Genomic DNA, 19,164 nt, shown 5'->3' on the forward strand with positions numbered 1-19,164 from the left:
GATAAAATTAATATATATTACTCATAGCATTCTGCACATAGTGTATGTCTAGACTTTATTTAATTTAATTTATTTTTAAAATAAATTTCTATTTATTTATTTATGGCTGCGTTGGGTCTTTTTTTTTTTTTTTTTTAGACTTTAACTTATCCCAAGGCAGACTTGTTGCAGAATACTGTGATTCTAAATCTAACAACTTAGAAAACTGACACAATATTAATTTTAAGGCAATCTAAAAGAAGATCTAATTATCATAATGCTCGTACAGGGAAGGTTTTCTGTAACAAGGTGTTATGAGGCTAATGTTATCATTAGTTAAGTTAAAAATGTTTCAAAACTTCCTAGGAAAAGTAAAAATAAATTGAAGAGCTTGGTACATAAATAGGAACGAAATAAGAATCTAGAGAAATTTATATATTTTTAAATAGCACCATGAAAAACAGAATTAGTATCATCAGTTATTGAGTTAAAATCTTACTCAAAAATAAAATTCTAAAACTTTTGAAGAAAACATATAAATATATTTTACACAAGTGAATGTGCTATTCAAATCTTCAATGTATGATATGTTTCAGGACCATGTCTGTGACTAACCCTTATTTATAGAATATTTAAATTCTATACAACTTTATAATTAATATTATACAATTTTGTAATCAAGATACTCAACATTATAGAAGAACCATTCAACTTGAATGAGTTTTGCTGACTGTAGTAAATTCAGACTGTAGTATCTAGAATAATTAAATCAGTCTGCATTGATAAGTCACCATTATGTATCTACTGTCTAAACAAGGTTTAGTAACAGAGATTGAAGATATAAAACATATTATTGGAATTACAATGTAGAAATTTCTTTAAGAATAAAAACTAGAATTAACACAGGTCTTTACACAAATATAGGCTGTTTCATAATTAAAGAGTTATTATCATTACTAGAGATAGAAGAGGCTAAAGAGAGGAAATTCATTAAAAATAAAATCTTAAAATGAAAAGGTTTAGTAGAGACTGCAAATGGGAGACAGATGGGAGGTGTTGAAAGCCAGACTGCTGGTCTGCCTAAAACTAATTTGAATCAGCTCTAGATACTTTATATGAGTTTTTGAATGCTAAAATATTTTTCCCTTAAAAATCTATAAGTTCCCCATAATATCGCTGGCTTAATGCGAGTATATTTTCACATATTCCAAACACACCATTTTCTCTGATGATTCCAGTTCTGAGAGAAAGAGAGAATGAAAGAAAGAAAGAAGGAATAAAGAATAGGAAGGAGGGAGGAAAGGAAGAAGAAATGGTTTCCATGCATCTGCTGAGACATATAGCATCTTGATACCCAGAGCCTGAGTGATTTTTGATGTCCAAGTTGCTGACTGGGTTGGGGGATGGAGGTGGAGGTCAAGGTTTTGTGATGACATATAAATCAGGCAGAATCAAGTACATACTCAAAATACTTATAACAAATGTATCTCTCACTGCAGCTAAGAATAGTGCTGGTGAAAGAGAGCAATTCAGACAGGGTTCACAAGCTTTCTTCTTCAGGTATGACAAGGGCTACCCTGAAAATATACAGGATCATTTCCATTAACAGTGCTGTAAAACATGATGCATAAAGGAGCAAGTATGTGATAATAGACTAAAACGTGACCACTCGAGTTCAGCTCAAGCTTCCATGGAATTGACAATAGACACAACAGATATATCCTGGAATTTTTAAGGCACTGATCTAACATGAAGTGCTATACCATGCATTCATTTATTCATCTTTTTATTCATTTAATAGAAACTTATAGAAGAATAACCTAAGCAAGGCACACAACTATAGAATGTGGGGATGCAAATATAAAAATGATGGCATGAATATTGCCTTTCGGGAGCTTACAGCTTACTGGGGGACAAGGAGGAGATAAACTCTGCATATGAATTGCTAAAATGCAATGAACCCATGTAAATGCCAGGGTAAGATTACAGGTAAAGCATTGTACAATTTCACATGAGAGAAAGATTGATTATAGTTGGGAGATAGTGATGCCTTCAGCAGAAGGTGCCTTTGAGCTGAGCTTTGACGGGTGAGTCTATAGCAGTATTTGGTCACGGTGCTCTACATAAACAGCTACAAAGTTATAGAGGCATTTAGCACAGAAATCTAAAAAAATCCTAGTGGGTATGCTTACAAAGATAATTTGGAAGATACTTTAGAATTACTTTGTGCATTTCCATTGACCCAGCAATTCTGTTTCAGTAACTAGCTTGAGAAGCACTAATCTCAATATACAAGGTGGTAGGTGCAAGGACGTGGCAGATTTTTAAGAAATGCTGTTAAGCGAGAAGAATACACAGAGCCTAAATAAAGTATGGTAGCATTTGTGCAAACAAAAATTACACACATACATTTTTATAGGTGCATATATGTAATTATGCACACACATATGCTTTTTGAAAGGAAACAAATCAAATTACTAGTATTGGTTTTCTCTGAGAAATGTAACAGAATAGAGGTAACACTTATTTTTATAAGAAAAATGGATTTGTGCATTTCATGTGTAATCTAAACTAATTAAAATTATTGGCATTAAAGAGTGCATTTAGGAGAGGACCTTCAAGATGGCGGATGAGTAAGACGTGGAGATCACCTTCCTCCCAAAAAATACATCAAAAACATATCAATATGTGGAAGAACTCCTACAGAACATCTACTGAATGCTGGCAGAACACCTCAGACTTCACAAAAGTCAAGAAAACTCCCCACGTACCTGGGTAGGGCAAAAGAAAAAAGAAAAAACAGAGACAAAAGAATAGGGATGAGATGTGCACTTCTGGGAGGGAGCTGTGAAAGAGGAAATGTCTCCACACACTAGGAAGTCCCGTCACTGGTGAAGACAGGGGGTGGGCGGGGGAACCTTTGGAGCCACGGAGGAGAGCACAGCAACAGAGGTGCAGAGGGCAAAGCAGAGAGATTCCTGCACAGAGGATCAGTGCCGATCAGTGCCGATCACTCACCAACCTGAGAAGCTTGTCTGCTCAACAGCCAGGGTGGGTGGGGGCTGGGAGCTGAGGCTCCTGCATCAGAGGTCAGATCCTAGGGAGAGGACTGGGGTTGGCATGTGAACACAGCCTGAAGGGGGTTAGTGTGCCACAGCTAACAGGGAGGCGAGTCCGGGAAAAAGTCTGGACCTGCCTAAGAGTTGAGAGACCATTGTTTTGGGATGTGTGAGGAGATTCAGAGCACCGCCTAAATGAGCTCCAGAGACAGGTGCAAGCTGTGGCTATCAGCACGGACCGCAGAGACGGCATGAAATCCTAAGGCTACTGCTGGAGACAACAAGAAACCTGTGTGCAAGCACGGGTCACTATCCACACCTCCCCTCCAGGAGCCTGTGCAGCCCGCCACTGCCAGGGTCCCATGATCCAGGGACAATTTCACCTGGAGAACACACAGCCAGCCTCAGGCTGTTGCAACGTCATGCTGCCCTCTGCTGCCACAGGCCTGCCCCACATTCCGTACCCCTCCGTCTTCCCAGCCTGAGTGAGCCAGAGCCCCCTAATCAGCCGCGCTCTTTAACTCCGTCCTGTCTGGGCACAGAACAGACACCCTCAGGTGACCTACACACTGAGGCGGGGCCAAGTCCGAAGCTGAACCCTAGGAGCTGTGCAAACAAAGAAGAGAAAGGGAAATTTCTCCATGCAGCCTCAGAAGCAGCAGATTAAATCTCCAAAATGAACTTGATGTACTCTGCTTCTGTGGAAAACCTGAATAGACAATGAATCATCCCAAAATTGAGGTGTTAGACTTTGGGAGCAACTGTAGACATGGGGTGTGCTGTATGCGACTGACTAGTTTCTGATTTATATGTTTATCTTAGTTTAGTTTTTAGCACTTGTTATCATTGGTGGATTTGTTTATTGGTTTAGTTGCTCTTTTTTCTTTTTCTTTAATTACTTTTTTATTTTTTAATTTTAATAACTTAAAATTTATTTTTATTTTATTAACTTTATTTTATTTACTTATTTTTTCTTTCTTCCTTTTTTTTCTCCCTTTTCTTCTGAGCCATGTGGCTGACAGGGTCTTGGTGCTCTGGCCAGGTGTCAGGCCTGAGCTTCTGAGGTGGGAGAGCCAAGTTCAGGATATTGGACCACCAGAGAACACCCGGCCCCACATAATATCAATCACCAAGAGCTCTCGCAGAGATCTCTGTCTCAATGTTAAGACTCAGCTCCACTCAATGAACAGCAAGCAAAAGTGCCAAACAACTAGCAAGACAGGAAAACAACCTGACCCATTAACAGAGAGGATGCCTAAAATCATACAAAGTTCACAGACACCCCAAAACACACCACTGGACACGGGCCAGCCCACTAGAAAAAAAGATCCAGCTTCATCCACCAAAAAACAGGCACCAGTCTCCTCCACCAGGAAGCCTACACAATCCACTAAACAAACCTTAGCCACTGCAGGCAGACACCAAAAACAATGGGAATATGAACCAGCAGCCTGCAAAAAGGAGACCCAAACACAGTATGTTAAGCAAAATGTGAACAGACAGAAACACACAGCACGTGAAGGAGCAAGGTAAAAACACACCAGACCAAACAAATGAAGAGGAACTAGGCAGTCTACCTGAAAAAGAATTCAGAATAATGATAGTAAAAATGGTCCAAAATCTTGGAAATAGAATGTAGAAAATACAAGAAACGTTTGAAAAGGACCTAGAATGACTAAAGGAAACAAGCAATGATGAACAACACAATAAACGAAATTTAAAATTCTCTAGAAGGAATCAAGAGCAGAATAACTGACGTAGAAGAATGGGTAAGTGACCTGGAAGATAAAATAGTGGAAATAACTGCTGCAGAGCAAAATAAAGGAAAAAGAATGAAAAGACTTGAAGTCAGTCTCAGAGACCTCTGGGACAACATTTAACACACCAACATTTGAATTATAGGGATCCCAGAAGAAGAGGAGAAAAAGAAAGGGACTGAGAAAATATCGAAGAGGTTATAGTTGAAAACTTCCCTATATGGGAAAGGAAATAGTCAATCAAGTCCAGGAAGTGCAGAGAGTCCCATACAGGATAAATCAAAGGAGAGACATGCCAAGATATATATTAATCGAACTATCAAAAATTAAATACAAAGAAAAAATATTAAAAACAACAAGGGAAAAGCAACAAATAACATACAAGGGGTTCCTCATAAGGTTAATATCTGATCTTTCAGCAGAAACTCTGCAAGCCAGAAGGGAGTGGCAGGACATACTTACAGTGATGAAAGGGAAAAACCTACAAGCGAGATTACTCTACACAGCAAGGATCTCATTCAGATTTGACAGAGAAATTAAAACCTTTACAGACAAGCAAAAGCTAGAGAATTCAGCACCACCAAACCAGCTTTACAACAAATGTTAAAGGACTTCTCTGGGCAGGAAATACAACAGAAGGAAAAGACCTACAATAACAAACCTAAAACACGAAAATGGTAATAGGAATATACATACTGACAATTACCTTAAATGTAAATGGATTAAAAGCTCCCACCAAAAGACACAGACTGGATGAATGGATACAAAAACAAGACCTGTATATATGCTGTCTAAAAGAGACCCACTTCAGAACTAGAGACACATATAGACTGAAAGTGAGGGGATGGGAAAAGATATTCCATGCAAATGGGAATCAAAAGAAAGCTGGAACAGCAATTCTCATTATCAAACAAAATAGACTTTAAAATAGACTATTACAAGAGACAAAGAAGGACACTACATAATGATCAAGAGATCAATCCAAGAAGAAGATATAACAATTGTAAATATTTATTCACCCAACATAGGAGCACCTCAATACATAAGGCAAATGCTAACAGCCATAAAAGGGGAAACTGACAGTAATACGATCATAGTAGGGGACTTTAACACCCCACTTTCACCAATGGATAGATCATCCAAAATGAAAATAAATAAGGAAACATGCTTTAAATAATACATTAAACAAGATGGACTTAATTGATATTTATAGGACATTCCATCCCAAAACAAGAGAATTACACTTTCTCCTCAAGTGCTCGTCGAACATTCTCCAGGATAGATCATATCTTGCGTCACAAATCAAGCCTTGGTATATTTAAGAAAACTGAAATCATATCAGGTATCTCTTCTGACCATAACGCTATGAGACTAGATATCAATTACAGGAAAAAAAACTGTAAAAATACAAACAAATGGAGGTTAAACAATATGCTACTAAATAACCAAGAGATCACTGAAGAAATCAAAAAATACCTAGAAACAAATGACAATGAAAACAAGACGGCCCAAAACCTATGGGATGCAGCAAAAGCATTTCTCAGAGGGAAGTTTATAGCAATATAAACCTATTTCAAGAAACAAGAAACATCTCAAAAAAACAACCTAAAGTTATACCTAAAGTAATTAGAGAAAGAAGAACAAAAAAAACCCAAAGTTATCAGAATGAAAGAAATTATAAAGATCAGATCAGAAATAAATGAAAAAGAAATGAAGGAAACGATAGCAAAGGTCAATAAAACTAAAAGCTGGTTCTTTGAGAAGATAAACAAAATTCATAAACCATTAGCCAGGCTCATCAAGAATAAAAGGGAGAAGACTCAATTCAACTAGATCTAGAAATGAAAATGGAGAGCAACAACTGACACTGCAGAAAAACAAAATATTATGAGAGATTATTACAGCAACAATATTCCAATAAAATGAACAACTTGGAAGAAATGGACAAATTCTTAGAAAAGCACAACCTTCTGAGACTGAACCAGGAAGAAATGGAAAATATAAACAGAACAATCAGAAGCACTGAAATCAAAACTGTGATTAAAAATCTTCCAACAAACACATGCCCAGGACCAGATGGCTTCACAGGAGAATTCTATCAAACATTTAAAGAAGTGCAACACCTATCCTTCTCAAACTCTTCCAAAATATAACAGAGGGAGGAACACTCCCAAACTCATTCTACCAGGCCACCATCACCCTGATGCCAAAACCAAAGAAAAATGTCACACAAAAAATCAAAACTACAGGGCAATATCACTGATGAAAACAGATGCAAAAATCCTCAACAAAATACTAACAAACAGGATCCAGCAGCACATTAAAAGGATCATACACCATGATCAAGTGGGGTTTATCCCAGGAATGCAAGGATTCTTCAATATACACAAATCAATCAATGTGATACACCATATTAACAAATTGAAGGATAAAAACCATAAGATGATCTCAATAGAAGCAGAAAAAGCTTTGAAAAAAATTTAACAACCATTTTATGATAAAAAAAAAAAAAACTCTCCAGAAAGTCAGCATTGAAGGAACTGACCTCAACATAATAAAGGCCATATATGACAAACTTGCAGCCAACATCGTTATCATTGGTGAAAAACTGAAAGTATTTCCACTAAGATCAGGAACAAGACAAGGTTGCCCACTCTCACCACTATAATTCAACATAGTTTTGGAAGTTTTAGCCACAGCAATCAGAGAAGAAAAAGAAGTAAAAGGAATCCAAATCAGAAAAGAAGTAAAACTGTCACTGTCTACATATGACATGATACTATAGATAGAAAATCCTAAAGATGCTACCAGAAAACTCCTAGAGCTAATCAATGAATTTGATAAAGAAACAGGATACCAAATTAATGCACAGAAATCTCTTGCATTCCTATACACTAATGATGACAAATCTGAAAGAGAAATTCAAGAAATACTTCCACTTACCACTACAACAAAAAGAATAAAATACCTAGGAATAAACCTACCTAAGGAGACAAAAGACCTGTATACAGAAAACTATAAGACACTGATGAAAGAAATTAAAGTTGATACAAACAGACGGAGAGGTATACCATGTTCTTGGACTGGAAGAATCAACATTGTGAAAATGACTATACTACCTAAAGCAATCTACAGATTAAATGCAATCTCTATCAAACTACCACTGGCATTTTTCACAGAACTAAAAGAAAAAAATTTGCAATTTGTATGGAAACACAAAAGACCCCAAATAGCAAAAGCAATCTTGAGAAAGAAAAACGGAGCTGGAGGAATCAGGCTCCCTGACTTCAGACTATACTACAAAGCTACAGTAATCAAGACAGTATGGTACTAGCACAAAAACAGAAATATAGATCAATGGAGCAGGATAGAAAGCCCAGAGATTAACCCACGCACATATGGTCACCTTATTTTTGATAAAAGAGGCAAGAATATACAATGGAGAAAAGATAGCCTCTTCAATAAGCTGTACTGAGAAAGTGGACAAGTACATGTAAAAGAGTGAAATTAGAACACTCCCTAACACCATACACAATAATAAACTCAAAATGGATTAAAGACCTAAATTTAAGGCCAGACACTATAAAACTCTTAGAGGAAAACATAGGTAGAAGACTCTATCACATAAATCACAGCAAGATCCTTTTTGAACCACCTCCTAGGGAAATGGAAATGAAAACGAAAATAAACAAATGAGTCCTAAAGAAACTTAAAAGCTTTCGCACAGCAAAGAAACCATAAACAAGAGGAAAAGACATCCCTCAGAATGGGAGAAAATATTTGCAAATGAAGCAACTGACAGAGCATTAATTTCCAAAATTTACAAGCAGCTCAATATCAAAAAGCAAACAACCCAGTCTAAAAATGGGCAGAAGACCTAAATAGACATCTCTCCAAAAAAAATACAGATTGCCAACAAACACACGAGAGGATACTCAATATCATTAATCATTAGAGAAATGCAAATCAAAACTAGAATGATGTATCTCCTCACACTGGTCAGAATGGCCATCATCAAAAAATCTACTAACAGTAAATGCTGGAGAGGGTTGGAGAAAAGGGAACCCTCTTGCACTGTTGGTGAGAATTTAAATTTATATAGCCACTATAGAGAACAGTATGGACGTTCCTTAGAAAACTAAAAATAGAACTACCATATGACCCAGCAATCCTACTACTGGGCATATACCCTGAGAAAACCGTAATTCCAAAAGAGACATGTATCACAATGCTTATTGCAGCTCTATTTACAATAGCCAGGACATGGAAGCAACCTAAGTGTCCATTGACAGATGAATGGATAAAGAAGATGTGGCATATAATATAATTGAATATTACTCAGCCATAAAAAGAAACAAAGTTGAGTCATTTGTAGTGTAGAGTGAGTCAGAAATAGAGAAACTAATACCGTATGCTAACACATATATATGGAATCTAAAAAAACAAAATGGTTCTGAAGAACCTAGCAGTAGGACAGGAATAAAGACACAGATGTAGAGACTGGACTTCAGGACACGGGGAGGGGGAAGGTTAAGCAGGATGCAGTGAGATAGTGGCTTGGACATATATACACTACCAAATGTAAAATAGGTAGTTAGTGGGAAGCAGCCGCACAGCACAGGGAGATCAGCTTGGTGCTTTGTCACCACTTGGAAGGGTGGGATAGGGAGCTTGAGAGGGAGACGCAAGAGGGAGGGTATATGGGGATATATGTATATGTATAGCTGATTCACTTTGTTATACAGCAGCAACTAACACAACAATGTAAAGCAATTATACTCCAATAAAGTTGTAAAAAGAAAAGTGCATTTAGATAAATAATGCACTTCCCCCAAATAACCGAAAGCACTCACATTTTTTTCAGTCCTCTGGAATAACCTTGTTTTTCTTGGTTCTTTACTGATTACCCACTTGACTTTCATAAATACCTTTTCATATTATTATTTAATTTTTTCTTAGTAAAGTGGGATACCCTCCTTCTTAGTTATGATAGAATTTTCTCATAAGAATTTTACACAAAGTACATTACAAATATCAAAAGATGAGTACATGGAGAAAAAAAAACATTTGATTATTATTATTTTCCTCTTCCTATCTTGGGGACATACTCTGCTTGGAATGTGGTGGCTAAACATGTCACTTCATAATGTATTAGAAGAATTCCCATTAATAGTAAAAATTCTGGGAGAGAATACGTGAACAGAAATACAATTACCACACTGGATTCTTGCCAAGATAACCAGGATCATTTCTCTGTCAAAAAGTGCTAAGAATCTGTTTCAGGCATGCTAAGTCAGAACCTCTGTTTTGCATCTCATTGGAAATCATGGCCTCTGTCAGCACAGCAGGTCTTAACAATGTGTCCCGAGGCTGACTGATGGGGTCTCAGCAGAATGGAAGGGGCCTCTTATCTCATTACCTACCTCCTTCCACTCTCTTAGCAACCCTTTCTCCCTGAGGGATAACCTATAAAGCAGATATTGTTAAAGCCCTGCATCCGTGAGAGTGGCAGCCTGATGCTGCTGAGACCAGAGAGTCTAAGTGCCAATTGTGAAGGAAGCAGACGCAGCAGGGGGCTGAGACATGAGAGGATCCTTCGCAGAGGTGGTGGGATTTCTTTCAAATGTCATATCCTGTTGCTCCATTATTTTTTAGTAATATTTAGAGGACTTCAGCAATTATATTTGAAATAGGGGTGGGGGTGGGAATTGGCATAGCCTTGAATTTTATTTCAACCTGTAAAATATTTAGGACTTCCACATATATCCTTCTAAATAATATAACTTGCCTTTATTAGAGATCTTTGGTTCATTTCAACCTTTGGTCCCTGAACTTCATTTTGTCTTTTGAATTATTAAACTTCATAGAAAATAATCTGCTATCCTAGGCATTGGTCTGGCTACAACACTTTCCTATACTTGAAATACTCCTCACTAGTCAAAAAGAGTCCTGGAAAGACATATTTGTACAGCCCAAAACCTTGGCTTTCTGATTTCCCCAGAGTTGTACATCAAGATACTAGCACTAATATAACTCTATGTGGTGCCCAGTGAGCTGGCATTGTCCCATTCTTACCAGGCCCTAGGAGGGATACCTTATTTGGCACTTCAAGCTGGCATTGCTTCTCTGTGTGCTATTATAGGAAAAATTGAATGCCAGAACAGGGAGGCATTTTGTGGCATGAACACCAGAGAAATATTTAGACCAGAGCATTTGCTGATCCATGTTTTTTACTATGGTTGTTATTTTTATTTTTACAAAGGTAGGGAATCTTCTCAGTAAAGAATAAATTTGAAATTATTTCTGCCTCGTTTGCAGCTTTACTTTTTTTGTGTGTGTGATACGCGGTCCTCTCACTGTTGTGGCCTCTCCCGTTGTGGAGCAGAGGCTCCGGACGCACAGGCTCAGCGGCCATGGCTCACGGGCCCAGCAGCTCCGCGGCATGTGGGATCTTCCCAGACCGGGGCATGAACCCGTGTCCCCTGCATCAGCAGGTGGACTCTCAATCACTGCACCACCAGGGAAGCCCCACAGCTTTACTTTTGAACATATCATGAACACACAGAAAAATCTCTTGAATTAAAAGAACATTTTATTTGAGTATATTGTATGTGAGTTTGCATTTATACTATCTGCTAGTTAGCGCTTATAGGGTCTCTTAATGTGCATATCTGTTTCTGTGGCTTTGGGTCTAAACAGCATGAGTGTGGGGAATGAGGTTGTAGTAGGGGTAAGACTTCCAGGTGGCTCCCTAATGAAAAGGGGGACTATACTAGAGGGACAGAGGGTTGTGATAATAGGGCTCTGATGACAGAAGGAAGAGTCACAAAGGAAAGAGAAATCTGTCTACAGATGAAGGAAGAAAGGCTGAGGCTGTAACTGCTCTGGGATATTGAAGGAAACTATGCCTCTCATCAGGCATTGCTTGTATGATGCAATACATGTTTAAATAATTGTAAGTTCCAAGTTTTACTTAAGTTAGAAGAGAGAAAAAGGTTCACAGCCCCACCCTCATCGCTACCTTTAATAAAGAACCATAGTTAAAGGAATACCAAATATCAGTGTTCAAACAAGATAAATACTCCAAACGAGACATGGGTTAAAATAAAGCAATAGCAGGTTATCAGGACTGGTGTTTAGAAGTGAGGCCTTTGGAAGGTGATTAGGTCATGAAGGTGCAGTCCTCACTGTAGGATTAGTACCCTTATGAAAGAGACCTCAGAGAGCTCTCTTGTTCCTTCTACCATGTAAGGACACGGAGGAAAGAGGGTCATCTATGAAACAGGAGGCAAGACCTCACTAAACACCAGATCTTCCAGTGCCTTGATTTTAGACTTTCCAGTCTCCAGAACTGGGAGAAATAAACTTCTGTTGTTTATAAGCCACCCAGTCTATAGTATTCCATTATATCAGATAGAAACCTGTAGGTACAGAGGGTCAACTGTACATACATTTCCACAATTATATCCTTTTAGTAGTTTTCAGTTTGTAAATTGAAATGATTATTTTTCTTGTATCAACAAATCACTTTGTTTTTGAACTTATATGTCTAACCCCAATGAAAATCTTTTCACTTCCCTCTCACCTCTTGCTACCACCCTCTATGTTTTCAATGGTAACAACCTTCTCTAACGCATTTGTTAATTTTAAGAGACCCGCTGCTTTCAACTATCATTATATTTGTCTGCTGTAAACATTATTAATTGATGTAGTTCCCCTAACTCTCAGTTCTGTATTATTTTATCCATTTTTCTCCATGAAAATATGGGTCAGTTGGTTTTAAGGCTTAATAAAAGCATTATATACCTTTTGTTTAGTTTTATTTTTCCCAATTTCAGAAACTGATCTCTGATATATACATCAGAAAGAGCACAAACACATAAAGGCAATTTTTGGTTAAGGTTCCAAACAGGTTATTATCATATAGTAAGACAAGTAGAATTCTTTCCAGACTGTGACTGTGCTCCTGCAAAAGGAGTGCTCCCTAGAGGAGATGCCACTTCCCCAAACTCCCTAATTCATCCATTTTTCAGACACATTTCAATATGAATGACATTGAAAAATCCATTCCTGAGAATGGAAACTAGATGAACTTTTGAAATCTGGGTAGGCTCCAAAATCTAACTAAGACAGCTCCAACTGAGTGGCCTTGTTCAGGGACAATTTAGCCATATTTTTAGATACATCAGATTGATGGCAAGAAAAGCCAAAATGAACATGTGAAATGACAGAAATATTTGGCCAAATGTAACCTGTAATTTTATTTTCCCTGTATCCTCCAGCATATTGAGGATGTTATGCAGTGGGAACGGATAAATAAGTACTTATTCCCAGCTGGCTCTGCACTTGAGAAGCCCTGGAGCTATGACAAGGGATTTAAAACAAATAAAACCAACTACAACAATGAGGAAAAAGATAAACCTTCCTCTCTTCTCATGTTGTCCTGGCTAAAATTGTCATTTAAGTGTCCAAATAGCTGTGCCTATGCTGGGTTGCCAGCTGATTAAGAGTAAATCTGCTTATAAGAATCAGTTTAAATCTAACTGAGGGCTTACTATGGATGAGTTTGATAGCTCATTTCCTGCATCTCCATCTCTTTATAAGGCTGTTTATCTCACTTATCAGTGAGGAGTTAAATAATTTTGCAGTACAATAATAGTAGTAGTCATAGTAGTAACAATAAAAATGTGTTATAATTTATTGAACATGATGAAATAGGCACTGTTGTAGATCCTCTATAGACACTATCACATTTAATTCTTATATCAATCCTTTGATGCTAGTCCTATTTATTATTGTTTCAGAGGGAATTTATTAAATTGCCTAAAGTCACATAGCTAACAAGAACTGGAACAAGGATTCAAGCCCAGCCCATCTGGTTGGAAAATACACTCTCAATCTAAACTAAACTATAGAAATAACTATATCTTACAATACCCTCGACTCTCACCCATAAGCTTGGTAATTTTTTCTTTACTTTAGGTGTTGTAACTTAGCAATTTAGAATGCAGCTTTCACCCTACAGAGAGAAAGCAGACTTTCCTAATGCCAAGTAGAAATCTGCCCTTGAGTATATTCATGGGTGTTGTCATGGCTATGTAGGCCTTTCCATAATAGAGGTGGGAGGCTTCTGGAGAACCCCAGAGCCAGAATCCACAGGGCATCAGTTATGTCACAAATAAGTATAAAGCAGCTGAATTCACATAATTCCCCTTTCAATGATTTCCATCTTGTTCTCACATAAGGAACAAAAGATGTTTCAATGTCCAGTTCAGGTGGGAAAACCCAAGGATTTCCCTGCAGTCCCTTGGAGGTTATAGGTTAAGTAAAAGGGTGAGAAAAAAGAACTGAAAAGATAACAAACAAAACAAAACAAAAACAAAACAAAAAACCAAGGACCCCAAATGAGCATCACAGCAGTAACACAGAGCACATTTCCTAGAATTCACAGCCAAAAAAATTCTGACAAGCAAATGAATTTCCATATTATTTGAATCAGGTGGCCGTAAATGGATAGCTAGCTGTTTCTCACCAAAAATGGCAATCTTGCTCTGGCCCTGAGAGATAACACACAGTCCTGAACTACACAGTTGCTTCAGCTGTCTCACAATAATTGATGTACATTAGGCTATTATCATTGTGAAAGAAGTTATTATTTTTTTTTCCCTGTGACAAATCTAAAAACCCATAGAAGAAAACCACTAGCTTGTCTAGGTATAAAAGCCATTACCTTTGTTGTCTGCATTTGAGACACAGACACTGGTTTTCAAAACAGTTAAGACATTTAGGATATATGCAATGAGATTAGCCTTACTTGATGGCAATGTAATTACTCTGTTTATTCGTTTTAATGATCCTATAAAAGAGAATGAGATATGATGCTAGTGCAGAACAAGGAAAGGGATCTGGAAAGGCAAGTGTGACATTCCTTAGAAGCAGAATATGAAGCTGGTGAGCACAAGATAAGCCAGGATTTGTTGGATGCAGCTCCCTGTCTTCTACCGAGTATGGAAACCAAGTGGATCAGGAAATGACCTTTCTTGGCAGGCATCTTTTGTAGCCCTGGCCCGGTCAATACAGTGACTCATCTTTGATGGAGAAAATCTGTAATCATTGCTTTTGGATAATGCTTAATTCTATCTACTTTTGTTTTACAAATTGAACCACATAACAATTAGAGACAGGCTTTGAGACTTTTAGCAGTTATTTAATTCAAACTTCAACCCCAGGGCAGAAATCTCTTTCCAGAACAATGTTGATCAATCTTATCCAGTATCTGGTTAAATACTGTTGCTGATGAGTCAGCTTTACTTTTGGAAGCATCCTCTCCAACATTTGGGTTTGTCTAATGGTTATAACATCTTCCCTTAAACTGAGTAGAAATTCATGTCACTGAAACATTCATTCGATCAGTTCTAATTCTTTCTAAGCATTCCATATTAACTTTAGTTTGTTGTGCTTTATCTATTCCTACTTTGAATGCACCAGACATATTATCCTTTAGATTTTTCCTCCAAAAACAAAATTCACCCATTTAAGAAGAAGATTATTGTAGAATTAATGTGTGGTAGAAACTGGGGCTACTACAGTGAATAAGAGACATGGTGTGTTACACAGTTTATGGCTTAATGTGGTTACAGAGAAGTAAACAGTTTTGTAAATTATGATAAAATGCACTAGGTGCTATTATAGCACTTGAGAGGGGAAGCTATTTAGGCCTAGCACTTCACATTTCCTCACATATGTGGTTTACAGATCTCTTACCTCTCCAGATACATTCTAAGTTGTCAATTGTCCCTTTTAAGTAGTTAAAAATAATCTAATACTGCAATGTGGACGTACTATCTACCTTAACTGAACACCCTAATATATTTTAGTGAAGTGGCCTAAAAAGTTACTTTTCTTTTATAATAATGCCTTTTTTCATATGAACCTTTATCCAATTAGATCTATGTTATGGGTGGAATGGGGGTGGGATGAGACAGAAGTCCAAGAGGGAGGGGATATATGTATACATATAGCTGATTCACTTCGTTGTACAGCAGAAATTAACACAACATTGTAAAGCAATTATACTCCAATAAAAACAAAATCTATGTTGCCACACATGTATTATACTATGTGTTAAAATCCAAATCCTAGATAATAACATTTATCTTTGTTTAAGTTTGTCATATGGATTTGGGCCAAGAAATACAACCAACTTGACATTTATCTTCTATTATACCACATATTAATCATATATTTCATTCTTAAATGGCCAATAATACCTTCCATGATGTTATCTATTGTAAGATTAAAGACCTACAGTCCCACAATTAATCTTTGCATTTTTCCTCCTCCCTGCCTTTCTTTTTCAACATTTGTTTCTACCCAGTGTCTATAAATAGTACAATGAACATTTAAAGACCTAAGTATGGCATTATCACACATACCTGAATATATACACAAATATGTAGATACAGATTATTTTTAAAAGATCAAATTGATAGAAACAATGATAATAACAAAAACAAAGGTAAATAATAATATTGAAGCTATTTTCTATCATGTTTTGAAAATCTGATTTCTAAAAGATTACTAATATTTAATGCTTTGCCTTCATATTTTAAAAATATTTTCTGAAACATTTCCACATAGCTTTTTTCTGTCCTTCTACCTATCCATGGGATTAATTGAAGCCAAATATTATCATTCTTATTTCATAAATAAAAGCTGAGCTATGAAATACCAAAAAGCCAAAGTCACACAGAGTGGTAGTAGAGCCAAGACTAATAACCATACTCCTGACACCCAGTGGACTTTAAATATACTATAGCATAATCAGATTTCAAGTATGTGTGAATATACTCTTATAAGCAAAATCATTACACTTGGTTTTCTTATTATTGATAATTTCATGCCATTGGTTAATGATAGAATAATAGCTCAAGGCCCTCCAAAGCCCCCTCCAGGCTGTGTGGTTCCTTGGGGGCATAGGAGGGAGACCGGAGAGATCAGGAGAGGCAGGTGGGAGGGACCCTGCAGGAGGAGTGGGAGAGGAGCAGAGGGTGATTGCCCTGCCCACTTGGACCTGGGAAGCCTGCTGAACTCCCAGCTGATCCACTGCCCTCCAAAACCCACTCCAGGCCTCATGAGTCCTTGGGGTCATAGGTGGGAGGCCAGGGAGGTCAGAAGAGGCAGGCTGGAGGCGCCCTCCCATATTGGAGGAGCAGGAGAGGAGAGAATGGCATTTGCCCCATCCGCTCAAGCCCAGGAATCTTGCTGGGCTCCCAGGTGAGGTCCCTTGCTGTCTGAGACCAGGGGTGGGGGGTACACCTGCGCTCCTTCTGTTCCTTGAGCATAAGGCCCACCCACCACAGCCCCCAGGGCCTTTTCCAGCCCAGTGGGTCCTGAGCATTGGCCCAGCCCACTGCCCAAAACTTACCCTTGCTTAGGCCCTGGCCCTCTACAGCCAAGGCTTTCCCCCACCTTTTATTTTCTGTTCCCTCCACTTTTTTACTATTGTGGTACTGATATACCTTCTGGTTGTTGATTCATCTATATTTTTAGTTTTATATTCTTTTTAACATATCTGTTAGTTTCCTAGTCTAAATTTATTTTTTACTTTGTTATTGTTTTTTTTCTCTTGTTTGTTTGTTTTGCCATCCCACGTGCTTTGTGGGATCTTGGTTCATGAGCCCAGGGTCAGGCCAAAGCTCCTGCGGTGGGAGCTCTGAGTCTGAACTACTGGATTAACAGAGAACCTCAGACCCCAGGGAATATTCATCAGAGTGGGGTCTCAAGGAATTCCTCATCTCAGCACCAAAACCACACTCTACCCAATAACCTACAAACTCCAGTCTTGGAAGCCTCAGGACAAACAACCAGTAAGATAGGAACACAATCCCACTCTTAAAAAAAAAAAAAAAAATCAGAGAGCCAAAAAGTATGTCACAGATGAAGGAGCAAGGTAAAAACCTACAAGATCAAATAAATGAAGAGGAAATAGGAAATCTACCTGAAAAAGAATTCAGAGTAAAGATAGTAAAGATGATCCAGAATCTCAGAAATAGAATGGAAGCACGGATTGAGAAAGTACAAGAAATGTTTACCAGAGATCTAGAAGAACTAAAGAACAAACAAATAGAGATGAACAACACAATAACTGAAATGAAAAATACACTAGAAGGAATCAATAACAGAATAACTGAGGCAGAAGAACAAATAAGTGAGCTGGAAGACAAAATGGTAGAAATAACTGCTGAGGAGCAGAATAAAGAAAAAAGAATGAAAAGAATTGAAGACAATCTTAGAGACTTCTGGGACAACATTAAATGCACCAACATTCGAAATATAGGGGTCCAAGAAGAAGAGAAAAAGAAAGGGATTGAGAAAATATTTGAAGAGGTTATAGTTGAAAACTTCCCTAACATGAGAAAGGAAATACTCACCCAAGTCCAGGAAGCACAGAGAGTCCCATACAGCATAAACCCTAGGAAAAACACACCAAGACACATATAAATCAAACTAACAAAAATTAAATGCAAAGAAAAAATATTAAAAGCAGCAAGCAAAAAACAAAATATAACATACAAAGGAATCCCCATAAGGTTATCAGCTGATTTTTCAGCAGAAACACTTGAGGCCAGAAGGGAGTGGCAGGATACAATTAAAGTGATGAAAGAGAAAAACCTACAACCAAGATTACTCTACCCATCAAGGATCTCATTCAGATTCCATGGAGAAGTCAACAGCTTTCCAGACAAGCAAAAGCTAAGAGAATTCAGCACCACCAAACCAGCTTTACAATAAATGCTAAAGAAACTTCTCTAGGCAGGAAACACAAGAGAAGAAAAAGATCCACAAAAACAAACCAAAAACAATTAAGAAAATGGTAATAGGAACATACATATTGATGATAACCTTGAATGTAAATGGATTAAATGCCCCAACCAAAGGACACAAACTAGCTGAAAGGTTACAAAAAAAAAGACCCATATATATGTTGTGTACCAGAGACCCATTTCAGACCTAGGGACACAAACAGACTGAAAGTGAAGGGATGGAAAAAGATATTCCATGCAAATGGAAAGCAAAAGAAAGCTGGAGTAGCAATACTCGTATCAGATAAAATAGACTTTAAAATAAAGACTGTTACAAGAGATAAGGAGGGATACTACATAATGATCAAAGGATCAATCCAAGAAGAAGATATAACAATTATAAATGTTTATGCACCCAACATAGGAGCACCTCAATACATAAGGCATATGCTAACAACCATGAAAGGAGAAATCAACAGTAACACAATACTAGTAGGGGACTTTAACACTCCACTTACACCAATGGACAGATCATCCAAAATGAAAATAAATAAGGAAACACAA

The 19,164-nt window shown here is 37.5% G+C and overlaps 1 long non-coding RNA gene across 1 annotated transcript in view; it reads right to left on the reverse strand.

The window, feature by feature from the left end:
* The window catches only part of LOC141276398 (uncharacterized), a 148,728-nt gene that overhangs the window by 118,318 nt on the left and 11,246 nt on the right, over nucleotides 1-19,164 (reverse strand). Inside the window, exon 2 of the long non-coding RNA XR_012325896.1 lies at nucleotides 18,229-18,269. This is a non-coding gene — a long non-coding RNA (uncharacterized lncRNA). The remainder of the gene's footprint in view (nucleotides 1-18,228; nucleotides 18,270-19,164) is intronic.

This window comes from Tursiops truncatus, chromosome 14 (assembly GCF_011762595.2).
Source record: "Tursiops truncatus isolate mTurTru1 chromosome 14, mTurTru1.mat.Y, whole genome shotgun sequence".
Taxonomy (NCBI): domain Eukaryota; kingdom Metazoa; phylum Chordata; class Mammalia; order Artiodactyla; family Delphinidae; genus Tursiops; species Tursiops truncatus.